A 20,295-nucleotide genomic window follows, 5' to 3' on the forward strand; every position below is an offset into this window, starting at 1 on the left:
CCCTCCCCACTGCTCACAGCAACAGTGTACTGAACCCACTGCCCATGCCAAGTAGCAGAATTGCACAGCACAGTAGAATGGAGATTTTTTCACTTTTTGTCTCATAATTAGCATGTATTTATTTTTAAATAGGGTAAAAACCAAAGCTCTCTAGGCTTTGAATTGTCATCAGGGAAAAGCACTGCCTGTGCAGTATGAGTTTCAGGAGCACAAGGAAGCAGGTTATATGAGAAACTGTGGCTTACTTTATACTACCCTGGCCAGGAAATAACATTGTTCTTGAGTTTATCTGATTGTTGAAACAACTAGAATGGCACAATTGGCAAGATGCTCAAGGGCTCCTAAAAGGTCATTTTATTTTTCTTTTCTTTAAATTTAGATAAAGGTGTATAAGCTGACTTCAGTCTGTGGGGAATCAAGGAAGAAAAGCATTCCACAATTATTGAATCATTGCAGGTTTGTGCCCTGTTAGGCAGCCATGTAAACACGTAATTACATGTTTGAACAGCTAGTGATTTCCTGTACAACCTGTTAAATATATCTGTGAATATACCTGGGTGTTTAGTCTTGCTTAGAACCGTAAGAGAGGCTTGTGTATTTTCCAGAATGTATCGCCCTACTTCCCTAAAAATGTAATAAAAAATAAAATTACATAGATACCTGGAAAATTCTCTAACAAATTCATGACAGCAGTGCTAGTCAAACCCCAGATTCTGGCTCTGGTATCATAATTGGGTTCCCTGCAATGCACAGCTTGTTTTGTTCTTGAAGGGAAATCTTCAGTAGGGATGCCAGGGAAGAATGGGTAAGGGAAATTTATGTGCATGACACTAGCTAGAGCAGTGCATGACATATATCACAGTGAGATCAGCTTCGGCTCTTAATAAACAGCTATCCTCAGTAGCAGGTACTGGACACGAGATCATTTTGATCTTATCTTGGAAATGGGAGGGGTGAATGAACAGAGTTAGCTTGTGTAGTTTGGCTGGGTGTCAGTGACTTCCTTCCACGTACTAGGCTGGCTCTGTGCATGTTGGGAGCTGTGCCTCAGAGCAAGGGAATGGTAAAATGACCTCCTAGCGGAAATCCTTGGTGATGTGGAAAGAGTGACCCCTTGCCGGAAGGTGGCAGGGGTCCCTGGGGGAAGGGAGCACAGTCACCACACCTCCACCATGCTGTTGAACCAGGGTACCAAACCAGCATTTTAGGGCTGTGATCAGCTTTAATGCTTGGGCTGATCTCAAGAACTGGCTCACTGCAGAGTCAGCGCGATGAGTTTCTCTTGTCTGCCTCCTGCCACTTGATATTTTCATTGCTTTCTGAGGAGCGATTAAATGGATAGTGAGCAGGTATCGGGTTTCATGGAAGTCCTGTCATTGACTTCAATAAGAGCAGGGTCAGACTCTTCTAGAATCAATATAATTCACGAAAGCGCTGAATGTTGTACAAGAACTAAAGCAGTGTGTCATGTTGCAATGCGATACTTATAACGAAATTACTGGCATCCAAGCACTCTGTTTAATGGGGAAAAATGCATCCAAGAATTGCTGTTACCGAAAGTAGGAGCTGAGCTGGGTGGCCTAATAAACAAAACTCAAGTAAATGGCAATATTTTGGGTCAGCATCCCTGTGACCTGCTTGGACAAGCTTTTGACACATCTCTGCTGCTAACTGTCCACACTTTGCAAACTCACCTTCCGGCTTGGCAAGGAAGGCCGTGGATTTCAGCTCGGCCAAGTCTGCAGCAGAACAACAAGAAGCTGGGTTTGACATTCAAAGGGAACTCGTGTTATTTCTTCACTTCTGACAAAGCGAAGCCTATAAGCAGCCGAGTATCTTGAAGAAACCACCCAAGACCAGAAGCACCAGGGCAATGCTCACAAACTATTGGTAAGGACTAGGTGGGGCTAGGCTTTTTTCCTGTAAAAAAAAAAAAAAAAGAAAAAGAAAAGAAGCAGAGCAATTTGTCACAGCTCACAGTAGTCATTGTGGCTCAGTGTGTCTTTTTCCAGCACAACCTTCAGGCCAGCAGGTGAAGGCTATTTGCAGACCCTGCAGCCCAGCGCCACAGCTAATGCACTTGTCCCTCAGGGATGAAGTTGCTGAGAAATTGCAGGCTGGGTATGAACACCTGGGGAATGTCTTCCATCAGTCAGCACAGCGTGTGTTAGAGGATAGAGCTGCACCATGTATCTCAGAAGTGAGACAGCTGTTCACCTGCTACAGATGTATTGAGTTTGCATTCTGCTGTTCATCAAAAGAAGGTCTCCAAACAGAAAAAAAACCATCAGGAAAAACAATAAGAAGCCTAGCAGCCTGATAGTCTATTAATACAACACAGAGAGGCTATGAGGTGTAGGGCTTAAAACCAAAAATATTTCATATATTAAGAAGCCTCCAGTGATTCCACTGTGAAGATTATGCCTAGCTCTACATGCTAACCCTCATTTTTCTGACTTTCTGAATAAAAGCTGCTTTCTCCTTGCATTTTTTCAATTATTTCCTCTAGCCAGCGGAGGATTTTTATGTGTATAAAGTCTGAGGTTAATCTGACGAGGAATCTTAGATATATGAGCATGAAAATTGAAGTTAGGGTTTCCTGTTGGTACAGAAATTTCTTCTATTTTTTAAAAAAAATTTAAAACATCCTATCTCAAAACTCAAGGCATGGAAGCCTTTAATGTGATTATTTAGCTTTATTCCCTGAAAAATTATTCTCCTGTAAATATTTTAACAAGGGCATTGTTCAGTTCAAAGAATTCTGCAGTGCAATTGCTTTAACATATCCCTCTGTTTTTAATCTGCTGCATGTCAGCAACAACCTATGCCCTTATTTAAACAGAAAGTCTACCTACCTGCTAAGGTGCTGTGCCTTTACAAGCAAAGCAGGCAAGGAAACATTCCTCTGTCTATACTAGAGTTTTATGAATGAAAAGAAATAATTAGGCAAATCAGGGAAAACTAGGCAAGCAGCTGAAAACCTCCTAGAATATCCATATGTGTTTTTTTCTCTCCCTATTTTCTGTAGTTTCTTGTTTGTTAAACAGGTTGCTAAGTGTTCTTCTGTGGCTTCTCTTAGTCGATGTGGTGATATAGGCAGGCACCAATGGCTAAGAACCTCGGTGGTGTGTGCCTGGTTAGGGGATGCCCCTATGACAGGACTGTGTCATGTGAGGGGTGCAGGGGAGATGCTGGTGTTTTTAGCTTTGCTGATGCTGGGTTGATGCCAGCCAGCCAGGGCTGCTGGGGCTGTTATCATCAAATTGTTGTGAGGTCCTGTGTCAGAAGCAGCCAGTCCGCTTTGTGAAGACACCACAGACGAAATAGCGTTATCTTCTCTCTGTTGATGACAAAGGGCGTGCTGGAGTTCCTAAGGAACAAATAAGATTCAATTATATAGTCTATATAATAAATCTTATAGTTTAGCTGTTCCTTATATCATCTAAATAATTTAATTATATAATAATTTAGTTAGGGGTTGGATCTTTTCCTTTTTTCTTCCTTTTTAAATTTTCCTCCCCTCATTGCTTACTCTAATAGGCAGGAAAGACCTCTGTTCCACATCGGTGGGACTAAAACACAGTACAGTGAAGTGGAAGAGAAATCTGAAGTGCTATCAGGTTTCTCAAGTTCTAGCCCATGGTCTGCTCACTGGGGACTCCCTCGGCTCCACAACTGGCCTACATTTAAACCTTGTGGATTTTACCCTTGGAGCTCCTGGGCTTTAAAAAACAGACCTCCTGGGATATCACCTGGGTTCTTTCTATTACCTGCTTCATCCCAGATTTTAGCCTTTTAGAGGAATGGTTGATGGAGCTGGCTATTTCTCTCATGTTTTGCAATGGCTATGCACTGTGGAAAATAACTTGGTTTTCCTTGAACAGTAAGACTCTATCAACAGGAAATAATGTTTCTCTTTTTCTGCTCTGTCTCAATTGCTTTTCTTCCCCCACATAGCAATTTACTTTAAAATCATGGTTTTTGCTTACCTATGCCTCTTTTTTTCCTTGTGCTTTTCTTCTAACATTTATGGTTCTTTTCTTCCTTTCATCTTCCTATTTTCTTACTGTTTCTATTCACAGACATGTACTTAATCAAAAGGCACTTCACAAAGCATTACCAGCCACATCATGTGGCTTTTCAGTGCCCACAATGTGCAGTCTACATTTTGGGTGCTTGTCTAGGTTGTTTCAGTCATTTCTTTCCAAGATGGAGCTTAAACTCCACTCTGCTAAACTCAGTGTGACTTTCAGGCCAAGAGACTCCACTCTTACTCAATCATAGCACTATTTCTTAAATTAGTAGGGTGGAAAATTATGACTGTATTTATGATTTATTTTTTTAACACTTTTAAAGGTTTTTAAGGAACCATCTTCAGCTTTACTCACTGTATTATGCTTCCTTACAGCAGCAGCTGCTACCTGTCAAAGGTCCCTCATGTCCTTTTACATGTGAGCTGACTGGACAAGAAGACGGCATCTGCTACCATTCACAGACATCCTTGTGGAATCTGTCTTCATCCTGGATTAAAAGCTCCCTTGATAGATCTTCCAATGGGATCTGTTTTCCTGCCGTAAATCTGGAAGAGCCACACAGAATGGTCAGTAGTGTGAGCAGCAGAATGTTCACTTCACTATAGGAAAGGTCAAACAATTAATGTAATCAGCTCCGCAAAGCGTATAAGAGTGAAGATAACTCAGATACACAGGCTTAGAAGACAGCAGTGTAACAAATTCCAAAAACAGTTTCACAAACTTAAGAAAATTTTGAGGCTATGATGGCACTTGTCACAAGAGGGAAAAAAATCCTCAACAAACCCAAACCAAACATTTCTCCTGTGTATCTTGTTCCAGGTCCTTGACAGTAGAGGAATGCTAGGCACAGAACTATTAGTATTACTAGCTTGAAATTGCATCCCAAGAAAGTGACTGAACTTGGAAAGCTGGGGAGAGGAATTCCACTGAGGAGCCGCAGAGCTTGTGGGGGACATAAACCTGTTTATTATTCTTCAGGTCTGGGGAAAATTAGACAGAAGTAAAGAATTTATTTTGAAACACATTCTGGGTATTTCAGACACTAAGTGAAATTTGCACCAGCTGAATTGTTGACATACTGCTTTTTCTTGAAGGGAAGAAAATTGTGTAAAATCATGGCACACGAGGGGTGCATATTCTTTTTAAAAGTGAGATCTAAATTAGTGCAATCTAAATTAGTCTGATAAATTTAGAGAAAACTAGTGTGGACTGTTGTAACTGGGAGCCATACCACCATGCAATGCAGTAGACAACAGATACACCACCTCTTAGAAGCTGCGATTAAGGACTCGGGTAGTGGCTCATTCCTACCCCAAAGCTAAGCCTACCAGGAGCTCAGAGAGTTACGAAGGAAATGCTCTTCCTTGATCCTGGGTTTCCAACAAGCTGATTTAATCCCTCGAGCTGAGAATTGCTCTAACTTTGTCTCTAATTTCTTCAGGATATCTGGATGGCCTCAGGGGATAGAAAAGTAATATTTGCTGGGAAGATCATAAAAGAAGAGCTACTCCAGGCTAAATTTTGCCTTTTGATGCATATGCGTTGATGATAAAGGAGTGTCTTGGGCTAAAGAAGGAATCAGGTTTACATCTCACGTCAAGGCTTGGGTTTACTGCTACAAGATTAAAAAATCAACTTTGATTCAAGGTTTTATGGCAAGTGATAGCTGGCTTGATTTTGTGGTAACAGACAACATTAGAGAAAGTTTCAGCTTCTTATTAAAGACACAAAAAGTGAGGGCCAAATGGTTAAAACACTTGAAATATAAGGCAGTAAATTTTATTGTACCAACATCTTTTTTGCTGTTGCCCTATTAGAATGAACATTTTTAATTTTACTGTATTGATGATTTTAGGGGGTTTCCTCCCCCCTTGTTTTGGGGGAGAGGAAGTGCTGGCAATCTTTCCTGACTTACGGAAATGACTAATCATTCTGATTGCTCCTTTAAAGAGTCAACATGCAACCCACATACAAAGTGAGAAAAAAAACCCAGAGTAAATCCCATCACAGAGGATATTGTCTTCAGCACTGATTTTTTTTCTGACAACCTGTCTGGAGAAACACAGATTCATAACAGCTGCTCTAGGATGTGGCAAGCTGCTAAGTATGTTTCATTGCTCTGGGTATTACTTTTAGGATGTTTTTTGGATCAGACATGATAAAAGATGACTTTGTCTTAGCTGGTTATTAGTTAACAAGCACAAAGAACAATATATAAACAAAGAGGAATAAGACAGTGAATGAAAATGACATAGGAGAGGGAGAGTGGCTGCAGGAATCATTGAGCCGTATTCTAGCTGCAGCTGCAGGTGGTGCTGCCAGCCCGATGTAGTCATGTCTTGATGACAGCTGGAAGATGCAGCCAGGGTGGTGATGTTGTCTTCTTGGAGAAGGCCACGTTGTACCTTCCGCTGGCCTTGAAATTAATAAGGCTCCTCCAGGAAGTGTTGTAGCATTTAATGTAACCGATCCACACATTCAGGCTCTTCAACTCACATCAATCGCTGACATTGGCAAGCCCAGGCAAGCCCAGGAGGGTGTTGTCTGGTCTGTACTGTCTTTAAAAGAGAACTTTACATGGGTGCATTTTATCTCCACTGATTTTTTTTTTAACACTGTCATGTATCAGACTCAATTTGACCTTCAACACTTCGAGAACTGGCATCTTCATCAGCATGTACGTAGGCACAGAGAGCCCCACTGCGGACAGCATCATACATTAAGGTCCACACTAAAACCAAAGACCCTGCATTTTAAGTTGAGTTATGCCTCAAAAATAAAGTTTTTACTTTCTGCAGATAATTTTGATGTCTTCAGGTAACTTCAGTCCTCCACAACCTGAGGATTCATCCAACTTATGTCCAACGAGTCACTACCCTGTTCTACCCTGAAGCTGGGGTCCTAGCTATCCCCCTTGTGGTGATGGGAGGGTTAACAGAGTTTACCATTGTATACAGCAATATGGTGAGTAACACAGAGAGAGACCATAGACAGCTCTATGGCAAGCTTCCCAACATAAGATTTCCCTCAGAAAAGCTTTGGACAACTTCCATGAAAAAGTAGTTGCCACCTGTGTATGTGCCACTGCCTTGAGTCTGTGTGGAAGCTCATGCAGCTGGACCACCAGGACATCACCAGAGTCTAAATTTGCAGCTATAAGTTAGCTGTTTCACCTCTCATTAACAAGACCAATTGATAGCTGCTGCAGCCATGGGTCCAGTAGGTATCATGGCGGTTCTTTGCAGCTGCAGCTTGGCTAATATCTGTTCCCTCAAGGGCAACAAAACAGCCTTCTTAACATCTTTCAATCACAGTTTTATTAGGTATGACCACAGGGCAGGAAGATCTAGGGGGGCTGCAAGTCCCCTTACACAGCTCAGGGCATTTCTGAAGGAATAACAGAACTTACAATTCCTTCATATAGTTTTATAATAAACTCAAATTTTGAAGGAAATATTCTCTCAAGCTGTTGTCTAACGTCTGTTTCCATGCAGATACCCATTTGGTAACTAGTCTCCTTGTTTATCCTACAGAAAACAGTTTTCCAGCATTTCAAATTTTCAAGGTGTGTTGAGAAGGTGAGGAGCAATTTTGTTTGTATGCAAGCTGTGGGAGAGCATTGGTGTTTCTCTTCACACCAGTGTGTTTCTGTCTCCAGATGGGACTCATCGGAGTCCCTCCACTTGTCTGCTGCCCTGCTGTCCTCTGCACACAAGTGGCTAGATATCCATTTTCACTCTTTTCTCCAGTCCACATGATTTTGTAATCCGATTAGAAAGGACATTATATGCACCGAAAAATGATAAAAAGTGGCAAATCTTGTCCCCTCATGAGTTTCCTGATATTATCTTTCACTTGAGCTGCCAGAAAACAGCTTCTGCTTGCCTGGTTCTCCTGCCGTTTGCTCTGCATACTGAAGGAGAATCCTCTTCCTCATTTTCAGCCACGCTTTGCCTCCTGCTTTGCATCTGCATCTTGTTTCTGCAATTATTTTCTTCACGTTAGTTTGCAAGTTTTAATTTAGAAAGGAGAGAGCAAATGTAATTCTTCCCAGACAGAGTTATTCTCTTCCTTATTGATCCACTGAAATGCCATGACTGGCTCAGGTCCTTCCTTATTCCTTTCCTTCCTCTTTCTCTGTCCTCAGATTCACTCTTTCCCAGGCTCTGCTGTTTCACCTCTCCTTAAGGCTTGTCACGTCTGCTTTGTGAGTTGCAATGGGATTATCAGCTCTGTTGTCTGGTGCAAGCAGGGCTTGAAATAGCGTCTCTGCTCTGTGCTGGGAACTTGGGGTGCCACACACAGCAGCTGGGGATGCTGGCCAGCCCCAAGCACTGAATGGCATCACAGCCAGTCACTTCTTTGTAGAAGAAGCCAACTGACAACAGTTTGGTGGTGATGGGACAGAGCCCAGTGCAACTTACCTTCTCTATTTTAAATTCCTATAACCTGGAGGAAAGGAGAATTGCAGTGGTTGCATTTGGATTGCTGGAAGAATGTGGTAAATTCTGGGTAAATCCTAAGCAATCTCAAATGCCTCTGACCCCTCAGTCCTTGTTGTTATCCATAACAATCTATAATTCCCAGCTGTTGTGTGACATTGGTCCATTCCCTGTGACAACTTTTCCAGGCCCTGATAACTGAGATGAAATTGGCTCAGAGGCCAAGGCAAATGTTTTCTTCAACATACACCAGTGCAACTTAATACAGATAAGCTGCTTGTGAAACACATAACCTTGAAGGAGTTGCCATTTCTAACACAAAATTTCCATTCAGATGGTGAGAAGAGCTAATGTCCGGTAGGGCCTGCTGCAGTTAACGGTGTTGTTTGAGCAACAAGCACTGGCATTCAACGTGAGTGGAGGCAGTGGGGTTTGACCTGTGGCTTCTATCGAGCACTCAGATTCATCTCCAGAGTCTTTGGCCTCTGAGTAGGCAATGGCATGATGCAGCTGTAATATAGCCCTGGCGAGCATTGAATGCAAATGTGCTTCCCTATCCATTGAGCAGGAAGAAACATTCATCTGGCTGCAAACATCCTGACTGTTAAAGAAGGCAGTTTAATTATTGAATCTTGGTGAAATTCAGCTTCATTGAGAAATGAAGTCTAGTTCTCTTCCCATGGGGGTGACTGCACTTCTATTTCCTCAAGGAATGCAGTAATTTCTTTCTGTGGTCCTCATGGTTGGTTAAAAATCAATTTGCTTTATCCTAATTCTATGTACAAAAAAATCCTGCAGTGTGCTAACCACAGCCACCCCCCTGAGCCCAAAAGGCTACCTGTGTTGAATCTTCTTAGGTGAACTTCACCTCATAAGCGTTGTGTCATTATTTAACATGATTATAAGCTATTATAGTGAGTCTATATAATTAAAATGATTAATTTAACTAATTACTTTTTTCCCTAAGAAAAACATCTGTACATAATAAAGTAGTGTTTTTTGTCTTAATCTTCCATCTTATTTTTATAGAATTCAACCTCCAACATGTAAAATAGTAAAAATAGAATAAAGCAATTTAATGGGATCTAAAAATTCTTCAGGACAGGTAATTAGGTGCTTGGTCTATTTGTCTGCCTAGCTTTCATAATCTGCCAAATACACTTATATTACTGCTTCTGGTCTAAAGGCTGGGGGATATACTTTAGCAGAAGGTCTGATCTAGATTGTGTTCCTTTCAGAGTAGTGCACACCGAAATGTCTCATATGTAAATATTTGAGCTTTTGATACTCAGTGTGAAAGAATAATTTTTCATTAAAAAACAATATTCACTTGTTTTTTGTTATTCACCCCACCTGCTGTCCCAAACTGCTCAAATCCAAATGTTTTGACACCACAATTATGATATCTACCTGTGATTGTAGAGATAGAGTCTTTTTTTAGGTGTTGAGGAACAATACATTGCCAGTTCTTCACATGCTGTAAATTGTCACACCTTTATTGAAGACCGTTGTGCTCTGTTGACTTCACGCTACATAAATAGCTGGTCCATTGTATTCTGAGTCTTTATCCAGTTCTCATTAAAATCAAAGAATACTCTTGCCAGCTTCCTAGAAAGTTAGATCAGACTCTGGAAAACGATGGGCAAAACAGTAATTTATGTGGTTTGTTTTTTTTTAATATTGTATGCAGGGAAGATATTTATGCAAATGTCCTTGGCTAAAATCCAACAAGCAGAGATGGTGACTTCAAATGACTTTCAATCCCCTACCTTAAGTATCCCAGAACAAATGCAAAGAACTCTATAAAATATTTAAATTTCAGGTCTGAGGCCACTAATACTAAAAAGCACTCCTCAGCTTCAAATTCCAACCAGCTGACCAGAGCGAAAAAATTAATGAAGTTCCTGATTTCTGATAGGATAAGAAAAAAAAATCTTAAAGTTTAAAATTTGTCCTTTCATCTTATCAGCAAGCCACAATGGATGAAAGTAATGTGCTATACAATTCTAGTTCAGCGAGAAGAGGGAAAAGAAGTGTGACAATGAGTCATCTGGTTCAAAGCACTAGAATTCAATAAATCAAGCAATTTTCTTTCCTCATTTTTTTTTTTTAGGCAAACTGCTTTTATCTGATAAGGTCTGCATGACAGCTGTGTGTTTCCAAGACTGCCACTCTCTGGAGGCAAGAGAGCATAAGAATACTGGTAACTCATGGGTAACCTACTTCTCTTGTGTATTAGCTCTCGTGCTCTTTTTATCAGAGCTTCTATCTCAGTAAACCAGGGGAATCACGGGAAGTGCACATACTTATAAAGCTGTTCTCCTCTGAGACTGACCCCCGGCCTCCAACTCAAGTCCTTGGACTGCTCACTTACAGATTTACAATGCCCTCAATCAGTCCTACAAATAAAAACAAGGAACAAGGACTGTTGTTAATAAGAGGCTCTGAATTAGAAACCTTGTGATTTGCTGCTGGCACAGACAGACCGGCACAACCTTGTCAGCCTTGCTAGTAAACTTCAGTCACAGTTCTGACCTGCTGACAGGCTCCACAAACTGATGATATCTTGCAGCTTTTGAGCAAAGGTTGCTTTGCATGTCAATGTGGACGACTTCTTTATTATATTATTTTTAGATTAATGTTTTTATTAGGGAGCTAGAGTGGAAACAGAACCTGAGGAAGAGGGAAGGGCTGTGACATCAGTATTTTCAAATGCTTCTGCCTCCTCCCTACCCCTTAATTTATGCTGAGTCACCATTCAGTAATGGAGATTTGCAGTCCCGTTCGTCCCCCAGCAAAAAGTCAACGAAGTCAACATGGCAGTGCTGGAAAGAGAACAAAACACAATTCATGAAGGGGATCCTAATCCCAAGAACCTTCTGTCTCTATAGAGGATGACAGAGAATGCATGGGTTTTGGCAGGCAGCAAACAGTGAACTAAATGACTACAGGGCTCGATATAACCATTTCGGCACTGCTTTGCACAGGGCTGCTTACTGACACCACTCTGTCTACATACTCAACCCTCATGAGCTCACCCCTCTGTTGTCTGCATCCACACTGCACATCACAAGACATACCTACTGAGAAGACCCATGTCCAATGCTCCACCACCTCTGGAAAGCTCCTGGATGCTGCCCCTCAGCATACCCACCACTAGCACTGCATTAGCATGCAGCATCCGGATAGTGTCTGCTTGGCATTAGCTGACTGACACTGTGCCTTGACAGCTTTGTGCTTGCATCCTCCAGACCCCTATTTGAGGAGGGTGAGGGGGCACCAATGAAGCAAGTGGGAATCAGAGTCAAACCAAACAGCGAGGGACAGTTCTTCATGCAGCAGTGACTGGACCTGCAGGACTCTGACAAAGAAAGCTGAAGCTCCTTATGGTTTACGTGAGTTCATGCAAGATTGAAGTCACCATTTAATAACTGTTGGAGGTTACTAATTATACAAGAAACCACCTCCTCCTCAGAAAGGCCATGAGGAAAATATAGTTGAATCCCGAGGGAGTGTCAGTAGAAAATATCACATATATTTGCCCGTGACACATGTATTCCTTAGGCCCCTGTGTGTCACTGCTGGATATATGATGTGGGGGTACCTAGACCTTTGTTATCACCTTCTACGTGATCACAGTGTTCAGTAATGAACAACACGCATCTGTAGGAACATATGTCCTAAGAGTGGCCCACTGATATCTGGATGTGAAAAGTTGCCTTCAGTGGTTCTCGTGGTGTTTCCACTTTGGGTAGTAAGCATGAGTATTCATGTCCTCTTCTGGGTCCAAAGGCAAGTGAACTTTGCAGAGATCTCCAAAGCCATACACTGGCTGGTCAAGCCACAAGTTGTGACTGTTGAAGATGTATAGAGTGATGCTATGACAAAACCCCTTGCGCTGGGACCACCAGTGAGGCACGTTCTCCTCTCCAGTGGTGATCACTGCTCTGTTATCCAGTGGGGCACCACTGATTGGTGCAGGAAATTTATGCACACACTTTGGCCATACTGGCCATGCACATGGTTCCCTTGGCATATTTCAGTGCTGCCTAACTTGATGGTGGCCTTGATGCTAGGTTGGAGGAGGCCAGTAGAGCTCATCAGGATATCCAAGTCCCTCAGCAAATCTGTGCCTAGGTGGTAGAGAGCCTGACAATCTGTGCAGCAGAAGCAAGCAGGCCCTTGGCTCTCGGTTAATGTGATTCCTACAAGAGACAAACAGCACATACATTGGGAGAGTCCCCTGTATCCATAACCTTCTATACCACTTTGCACTGTGACTAGTAATACTTGTGCTACTGTCTACCCTTGAGATGTCTTTGTCTCTCTTTCCATCACTTCCATTTCTATCCCTTCTAATAGCTTTACCTTCTCTACTCCTTCTCTCTTCACATGGCACTCTTCTATCACTGCCCCACCAACCTGGCTGTATTCCCCAGACTTCCTCACTGAAATCCTCTCAGTGAAAAAAAGTGTCAGTCCTCTTTCAGACTCTTCATTGTCTGAGGTAGGAGGAGTATCTCCACACTGTGAGGCCCAGATGCCCTCCCCTCCCTCACATTCCCTCAAAAAAGGCTGCATGGCACTCATGCTGGAGGACACACATGACAGTTTGCCATGATCTGAATGTGTTTCCCTGCCACATAAACGTTCATGTCAAGAGAGACAGAATCTGCTTGAATGAGGCTAACACAGTCAAGTGTGATCTGACCGTCTACCTCAAGCAAGTATAATCAGGTCACAAATGAGTTCTTGGCTTGGTCAAGGCTGAATGTGGTGAGGGAAGAGACTAGCCCAGTACCAGTATCACAGGATATAAATAACATACGAGATAGTCTCGTATAACTCCCGTATTCCAAGGTCTGCTCAGCACCCCTAGCTTATACACTTTTCTACTTTCTAGTGTCTTTTACACATCATCTGGAGACAGGTGTAAGTTGTAGCCAAGTCTTCACAGCTTAAGTAAAGTGGCAGCCTTGTACATTTCTTGTCCCCCTGTTAGTCACCGCCTGAGTGCTGTACACTGCCTCAGGGTCCTTTGATTGTGCCACAATCCACCAATACTCAGAGAATACACCTTTGTGTTACACAGCATTGGCGGTGCCCAGCACATAGATGATGCTGTTCAGTGGATCATTTGTTAAACAGGACCCAGCTGAACATTCACACAGCTATACACAATATTTTGGAGAATATAGTGATGCTGGAACTCATGTGGAGCGTGTGACAAAATCTTTTCTCCTGAATTATCGCAGAACTGCAAAATAATGAAACTTATTTGTCATCAAGGCCTACATGGATGCTACAATGAGGGGAGGGGTAAGCTGTTTCTAAATATCTCTGTACTTGCTGCAGGAGGAAGGTCCCTCTGGAATTTGCAGACCAGAAAGGAAATGTTAGCCGCAACTTCCTTGTCAATAACTCTCATTGTGCCAAGGTTAGGGGATCACACACTTTAGAAAGATCTTGCTGTTGACTAACTGGGATGTCTGAAGAGCTCTCTTCCCAGCCAACACTTGAAAACATAGGTTTGGTCTTCCTCATGTAGATACTCCAGGATAAGGATGAGCAGGAAACTGCGTAGTTTAGCCCTTTCACATGGCCACCATCACTAGTGGGTAGTTGGTTAGACAATTACATGAATTCATATAGAAGCTTCTGGAAACCTGGTTAGTTTTACACATCGTTTGCTGTCTTGGATCTTCATCTAGGCCTTCTTTGCTTCGCTTCAAGCTCATGCCGTGGGAGGTGCTTGCAGGGCCACTCCATGCTTCAGCATAGAAGTTCTTAAAATGATCCATCCATGGGTCGTGAGGCCTCCATGTGTAGGTGGTAAATGGGTGCCATTCTTCCACCACTGGAACAAGGCGTATAGTGTGCCCAGACAGAAGGGCTGAGCACCATCCATTCAGGTGGTGATGAAGTATCCTTTTCATTAAAGTCAAATGCTGTGGTTTCAATCCTTGTGTGACCATTTAGGCTTTGTGCCAACGAATGCTTCCCCTCTCTAGCTTCCCAGAGCTTGCAGACTGTCCTATGCAGGTGACTGGTAGCTCACTATGGCTGACCACCATGGCTGGTCTGGGGCCTGACCAAGAGATACAGCAAGGCTCTCCTGTCTGTTTAAAGCAGTGAAGTGAGGAATGATGGCTTGGGGCATTTGCCGGCTAAAGATCTAGCCCTGCAGATTTTCATACAAGACAAGCTGTTGTATGAAAATGTTGTATGAAAAGAATGAGAAAATTTGGAAGGAATATCTACCTGGCAGCATCTCTTTAAACCCATGACTTCTCATCACAAGTGCATTTCTGATTCTCTTGCCATTCTCAAGGACCAATATCTCAGTTCATGAAAATTGCAGGCAGTTGATTTTCTGTCTGGTGTTACAAATTCTGCCTAACAGATGTGTGTAGTACAGGTGACTTCGTTATGAATGAACTGTGCTCTGTGGAGGAAATCCATCTGCTTTTTCCAGATCCTCACCAAAACGTGTGGGTCTGACAGGGGACCAGACTTCAACATATTAAATGGAGCAGAGATGGAGGAACTGCTGCTCATATGCTTATCAATCGTAGCCTCAGAAAGCAAATAACTTGGATTCCAGGGCTCTGCTTTGGAGACCAGATCCTTTGAATCGAGGTCCAGGTCTAGTTATAAAACAAAGTCTCTCCCACATTATTGCATTGATTATTGTAATTATGCCCTTTCATGATCCTTCCAAGCTACATTATAGTGAATTATAGCTGTTTTAAATACCTTTGTACTGTACATCATGTGGTGCTAGAGAAAGGAGGTAGTAGATGTATTTTATTCAGCCTCCTGTTCTTACAGTAAAACTTTTATGGATAAGAGAGTTGGCATTATTAATATTCTTTATTTCACTGATGTCTATATCTGAAGCTACCTTTCTGAGCACCATGCCAAAAATGTACTTATCTGTGTTTCTGCAGTGCAGAGTATTCAGTTATAAAAAGATTTGAGGAACAGGCCCTGCATACTCTTGGCCCATTCTTTTAAGGTAGGATTTATGCACTGAATTTTTATGCACTTTGTTTGCAATAGGATAAATGAAATTTCAATATCATTGAAGTCCAAAGCAGCGGTGAAGTTGACTTCAGTGAGAACACGGTTTCTCCTTCAGTATCTTCTTATGTGGATCGATTCTGGGGAGTTAAACCTTTTGGGCTCCCTATGCAAGGGAGCAGCTTTCCAAGGAGAGTAAGTCTAGATTTTTGTCCTACATCCTTCTTTTCCTCCTCTATGGCTTTACAATTTGGTTTTGTGTTTTGTTTTTCTTTTTGTTTAATTGTTTTGAGTACTTTGCTTGTTTAAACTTGAAGACAAACAGCACCAAGACTTTATTTTGCCAGGCTATGCATCCCCTTTTCCTCTGTGCAGAGGGTAAATGCAATACTGATGTGTGGATTACTTCTACCATCTTTAATATATTTAAAAAATCTGTTTGCCTTCTTTTGATTCTCTCATGGGAAATTATCTCAGACTGGGAGAAACTTCACAAAAGAAATTCTCAGATGGAAGTCACAGTGTTTCCAGTTCTGTAAACTCTCTCCCTCTCCTTTCCCTTTCCCTTTCCCTTTCCCTTTCCCTTTCCCTTTCCCTTTCCCTTTCCCTTTCCCTTTCCCTTTCCCTTTCCCTTTCCCTTTCCCCTTTCTTTTCCTATCTTTTTCCACCCAGCAGGCAAATAGTAGAGCCATTATTGGAGATGTCAAGTTTTGCTCCTGGGGTCTTTGTTTCTTCAATATACACCTGACATGATAAAAATGCTTCACCCCATTAGCATGCACGTGATTACTTCATATGTAGACTCTCATGCTTTGCTGAACCAGAAACAGATGTAGTTTTACAACTGAAATATCAAGTGTCCCTATGAGGTGCAGTTTTTCCTCTGCAGGCTGATTCTGGGCGCTGCGAATTACTCTCCCTTGCTCTGATCCTCCTTCCTAGACTGATATCCCCTGCTCCTTCTGCCCTGATCCTGCCAGTCTCTGGCAGCGTGACCAGCCTTTCTGAATCAGGCCCATTGGTTGCGAGTGCCTGCAACTTACCAGCTGCTGAGCAGCTGACTTGGCAGGCAGCTCTCCCAACACGGCACGGTTTGAGGCATTGACGGTTCCCTCTGGGCCAGAGAGAGAAGAGGAAAAGGTGCCCTGTACAGTTTGGCAGCCTGCTGGGTCAAGCCTGTTCATTTAAAAATAAAAAGAAAGGGAAAGGGATTATTATCCATTTTTTTCCCCTTGTTGCCCCTCCGTGCTTTCAAATAGTGAGGGTCAATACTTAATTGTGGCATTTCCTGTGCATGTTATCAAGTGTCACCAGGAAAGCAGATCCAGGTGAGAGTCTGCAGATGTCCTATGCACCCTGCTGGTCCCACTGCTCAACTCTCAATGGTGCTGGCCCACCATGGCTAGTTTACGTGATGAACTAACCCCAGCAAACCTAGGTTCTGAATTACATTTAGGAGCATCAGACGCATGGTTTGCGTTGTTATGAGTTAATGTCTTTTGGTCTCTGAGTCACTGCTGATGAGTGGTTGGATGCTTGAAGCCTCATCCCCTTGTACGCATGAACATTTTCCAGCAATTTTAATGAGCTTTGCAACAAATCGTTGTTGATCTAGAGCGTACCCAGTGTCAAGCGGGGCAAACCAAGTGGGAGAAAAGTAATGTGCTGCTATAATGCAAGCCTCCTGATAACCAAATTCTGACCTTTGCTTTGTCCTATGTCAAAACACTCATTTCTAGTCAAAACCAGAAAAACAAAAAGCCCTACAAACCCAAAACCTAATTCTGTAATATGTCTGAAGGGGATGCACGATGCCAAAATGTTCTAAATCCCCTGAATATGTATTTTTTTAAAAAGTGACCAGAATCGTGATAGATTTTTACTTCTGTGCTCATGCAGACCTACTAGTCTCTATAGTTGCTCTTCTTATAGTAGCAGGCACTGAGATCCTGTATGTAAATCATGTTGCAGACTCATTAGTGTTACTGCTGCTTGGTTGCTAGCTGAGACACCAGTTCTGATTTAGGGTATTTTGACACTTAGCAACAAACTAAGCTTTAGTGAGCAGGTGGCTGAGCCAAAATAGTAGCAGAGTTTGCAGTTAGCTGAAATAATAACAAGGAATTGCTGGTCAGAATATGCTTTCTTTCTTGATTTATTAAAACAGCCTAAGAAAAACTCATTTGTGAAGAATCCACTCCCACGAGACACCTGTTTCAAAACCACTGTGGTACAGGTGTGTTGCTTTGCACACACAGGAACAGTTCCCATGCTTGGACTATCCAACCAGCAGACCTATTCACTTGTGATGGTCAAAGCAATCAACAGCATGTGTCACCCTCCCCAGGAGATCTTTAATAGTTCAGTTCTAGGCTGTCCTAGCAGCTTCTTGCACCTGCAACTTTAAATCCACCCTCCTTTCCGTATCTACATTGCCATGCTCTCTGCCTGAAGAAACTGAAGATGTCTCAGTTGGTCTGTAGGAGTCTCTCACAGATCTGGTGCTTCATTTCTCTTTCCTCTCACCCCACTCAGGCTGGACAGAGAGGCTAGGCACCTCTACCTTTCTTTTGAGGGTTTCAATGATACCTTGGACTGAGGACCTCTTCTCACTAGTTTCCAGCCTGGCTGTCAGAGTTGAACATCAGCTGCTTAGTTCCACACACATCTTTTCAAGAAATGTGGACAGCATGAAGTTGTCACTCTGCTTGTGGTGCCCACAAGCTTTACTCTTCAGAGAGGGAAGGAGGTCACTGCTGCTGACAGCAAGACCCTCTCAATGGGCCAAAGAGACAGATTAAAACAACGGAAAAGCCTGAAAATGTGAGGGGAATTCTAGCTCTCCACTTCAGACAATGCATACTTGGTTGTATGCTTGGGTCGTTTTTTTTTTCCTTTATGCTGTGTACTTATGGTCTAATGTGGGGATATAAAGCCCAGGGCTGAAGGTCAGACATAGCCTGAAAATTAATCTCTTATGGCCTGTGTCAACTCAGTTTTTTAAGGCATGATCATTGGCTTTCCTGAAGCCCACAGCACCTGGGGTGGCTGGCTAGCAGTTATTGAGAGAGCAGCAGAGCTCTTAGCAAGAAGGCAGGTCCCACCTTGGCCTTGAGGCTGGAGGAAGGTTCTCAGGAGGTCTGAGCATCCGGCTGCTCATTGCAGCTCTGTGATTTCTTTGCAGGCCATGAGCAAGCCTCTTCCAGAACTCTCGTGTTCTGAAAATGGGCCTTGAAATAGAAATTGTTCTCATGTGTGAGACTTGCCATCTGTTTGGAAACCTTGCTGGCAGGTTCACTGGCTGAAAGTTAAGTGTTAAAGGCTTTGCATGGGAGAATGAGAAGGTGTGTGTATGTGGAGGGGGGCAGGTTGGGGTGGTTGCCTTGCAGGGACTCATGCAGCAATTGTGCCAGCGGCAGAGGGGACTGGGTGCTTAGCCCTGGTAGAGACCTCTACAGGTATTTCCAGTGTGCTGAGTTGGATGTGAGGATCCATGCTCTGGCCCATAGGCCAGTGAGTGGTAGTTCCGTGGTAACACAGGCATGCATTTTCTTGGTCTCTTCATTATGGGTATTCAACCTGAACCACTTTAGAGTGGCAAAACTTATTTTCAGAAGGCAGAGGAACATTCTCTGGAAAAACAAGCTTTCTTGCAGCTTCTCAACTTGAACTTGTGAAAATTGCTAGTCACTCTCAAAACTCTTGACAGTTTACATTTACAGATGACTATGTAGAAAGAACTAAGTTTTACTAACATTTCCAGAAGAAATCAATGAAGATCTTGCAGGGAGTTATGATCCCAATGAGGAAATAAACTCCAGGAAGAGGAATGGTTAATAAGCAAGGAGCTTTTCCCAGAAAAATACCATTGCCATTATTAAGAAAGCATGAAGAAAAGTGGTATATGTAACTGAGCACATGAGTGAATTGTCTGGCTTAGGGAAGAAGGCAAGGTAGAACTGATTTCTAAAAGTTATTTTTAAGATATAAGGAAGTCTTTAAAACAGAAGCAAGCATTCTGCATATTGCATTCGCTAGCACAGGGAATACAGGTAATGAGCACTAAATCTGAAGGCTCCATCCCAGATGATGACTCTAATGCAAGGGGTTTTTAAGTGTACCCTTGGAGCCACATGGAGGGATTGGACAGGGACCTCTGTGACAATTATACTACAGAAAAGGAGGAGGAATGATCAGCAGTGCCCGTAGTATAGACTGGAGTTAACAGAATAAATTCAACCTTGCAGTAAGAGGTCAGATTCTGGTATTGCTTGTATGAGTACATAGCCTGATTATTGCCATGTGTTAAATTAGATTATTTCTTAGCTGTAGCCCTTGAATAGCCCTTTTCCCATTCATGAAGAGATATTAAAAAAAATAAGTTTCTTTCTTACCAGCTTGAGACAACTTAAAGGGCCAGGGCTCAACACAATTGAACAGCTGAGTGTTTCAGAGATGCCTGAAAGTAAGCGTGCATGTGTATAATGCGTGTATGTCTAGACATCTCAAGGGCGTCTTGGTAGATGATGTCCAAACATTTAACCAGAATGACTCGAAAGACTGCTTAAGATAAAATGAATGCAAGAAAACAGTTTCCGCAATGGATGGTGAGCAAGAAGCACAGACACTTCGGCTTCTGATGCTCTTGCCCTCCCATCTCAGTGCCTGATTTCTAAATTGTCTTAGAACTCAATAAGGTACTGAAGATTACTGAGTCAAACAAGGCCGGGCTCAGAGTGCAAAGGTATTACAATTCTTCTCGTCAAGCCTCCAGGGGACCAAGCTAACATTCAAAC

The sequence above is a fragment of the Cuculus canorus genome, chromosome 2 (genome assembly GCF_017976375.1).
Source record: "Cuculus canorus isolate bCucCan1 chromosome 2, bCucCan1.pri, whole genome shotgun sequence".
NCBI lineage: Eukaryota > Metazoa > Chordata > Aves > Cuculiformes > Cuculidae > Cuculus > Cuculus canorus.